Source organism: Rutidosis leptorrhynchoides, chromosome 11, assembly GCF_046630445.1.
Source record: "Rutidosis leptorrhynchoides isolate AG116_Rl617_1_P2 chromosome 11, CSIRO_AGI_Rlap_v1, whole genome shotgun sequence".
Lineage (NCBI taxonomy): Eukaryota > Viridiplantae > Streptophyta > Magnoliopsida > Asterales > Asteraceae > Rutidosis > Rutidosis leptorrhynchoides.
The window spans coordinates 959,834-962,414 of NC_092343.1; positions in this window are offsets into that span (position 1 = coordinate 959,834).

Below are 2,581 nucleotides of genomic sequence, written 5' to 3' on the forward strand. Positions count from 1 at the left end.
TTCGAATGTGAAGTTTCTGAAAAACACTCTGAACCGCGAACTAGTTCTCGAAATGCTGATGAAGCAACAAAAACTGTAAACGACCTTAGCAGTAAAAAGTTTGATGATAAAGATTAGTGTATTAACAAAGCTCAGAAATAGAGAAGTTTTGGAACTGGAAAACGAATTGAGCAAAGTATGAAGGAGGCTGTGGACAAATCACAAAGACTGAACCTGCCTTCAAAGAATCCAAATGATTCAGTGTCTTCTGAAGTCATTAACGAATACCTTGCTCCTGACACTAAACCCTTACAGACAATATTCTTCATCATCCTCTGATATTAGAAATTCTAAGATATCATCGTATCTTTCATTATAAATATCCTCCATATTTCTGAAGATATTTCCATAACTATTCTTATCTGGAATCATTTATCTCTTTGCGCTATCTGTATTACATCAAAAAGGAAACTGTTTAGTTCCTATACTCTGTAAACCTTTGAGTTTAAAATATGAATGTTTTTGAAGTAGTGTTGGAAACTGAAGCATGAGTTAGTATAATATAATAACACTTGATCAACGTGATTATATTACAGTAATTCATGCTGAGTTTCTAAATGGAATGTGATGATTCACAGATCATAACATCATCATGTGCCATGTTATACGACTCTTGTATTCTATTTAACCTCTAAAATATCAAGAAAATATTTCTTGATGATTCGGCCTTTTCCAAGGTATTCTAGTAATTTGACAAGTCAAGATCGTACCATCACAATTTCCTTCCTAGAACATTAACAATGTTCATTCCGAAAATCATATTTGTGAATTCTGGACCATTACAAGCGGTGCTTAATCGCAAGAAGAAGAAACGAAAGGACAAAACTCCGAAATAGAAATTGGGGTATAAATTGCAGCAAATAAAAGAGAGCATTAACTGTGGATGACAATGATTATAGAAGATAGAAACAGAGACTTTGAAATATAAGGGAAGATATAAAGCCCAACGACAAACCAAAAATTATAAACCATATATATCGATGCATATAGCAATATAAAGACACGGGAGAACTAGAAACACTATAAACCCAAGAGTATAGTAGAAGTAAATAGATTCTTCCGGCGGTAGATGAAAAAGAAGAATGACCGATATGAAAGTTATAAGTATATCAAGAATCAGAAATGGATGGAGCATATTGATGAATACTTTAAAATATGAGTTGAGGGGGAAAGAATAGAAGGTGATGAAACATGACTAGGAACTTAGAAATCAACAGATTTAACTCACACAATGACGGAATAAGTGAATCAAACCCTCTAGTAAATAGGTTAAGCTTTTTGTGATTAATTTAGTCATACCACAACTAAATCAAGTGTGATTAGATCAACACCTAGAGCTATTATTTACCACCTGGGTGATTTGGGTTGAGAGAGAATCGGAGGAGCTCACCAGATCTGAGTGTGTGTAACAAATGAGAGGCTTAACCTAAAAATGAAGAACAAAAGACTTTATATACCCCTGCTGTTGACTCACCGGTATGATTCATCCATCACACATACGAGTTGGCTTCATCAGCCGTACGGGTGATCACTCACTCGTGTCTTCTCATTTAGGTTGTAATTGTGACTTAGCTCAGCATCAACCGTGCGTATGAGCCTGTCAGCCGTACGAGTGAGGCTTCACTCGGACGTCTGACTAAGTCTAACATAGTCAAACATCCACATCTCGTTCCTGCAGTTGCTGTAACCACATACAAACATGGATAGGATAATAACGAACGATCATGGTGGCCTGTAAACTGTTGTACCTGCAATGGACGTGGGTAGATGTCTAGGGACTTGCATAAAATGCATCAACAGAAGGTGTGAGTTGTAAGAAAAGGAAGGAGGTGAATTTATAAGAAAATCTCTGACAGAACAATTAAAATGGACGATCGCATTTAAAGCGGATCCTAATTCCTTTTGTTACCGGAGAATCAAATCTTATTACAAAGATTTTCTTCAAATCCCTTGAAATCTGGAAATCAATCATATCTACGTCAAATGATAAGATGAATCTACACTTACTCATTTCACTCTTCTATGTTAGCTTCATTCGTACTCTTCATATAAATGGATTGTTTATCCAAATTATTCGCTGATGATAAAACTCTAATTTTCAGCCTGTATGCATCATGAAAACATACTTATTATCATTCACGACCTTTCCACTCAAATTTCGGGACGAAATTTCTTTAACGGGTAGGTACTGTGACAACCCGGAAATTTCCAATCAAATTTAAACTTTATCTTTATATTATTCCGACACAATAAGCAAAGTTTGTTAAGTTAAATCTCAAGAATTTTAAATTGTGTTCATACATTCATTATAACCTCGAACAAATTCAGACGATTCACGAATCGTTATATATAAATAAATATGTATATATATGTATATATATATTATAACTTGAGAATATTAATAAAGTATTAAACGTATAATACTTTACATGATCGTATTTGTTTCAATATGTTTATCGATGGAATTAGAAGATAATATCAAATTGTTGATTTATCAGATTCATTATGATATGATTACGGGTCTATGTTATGAGGTCCACTG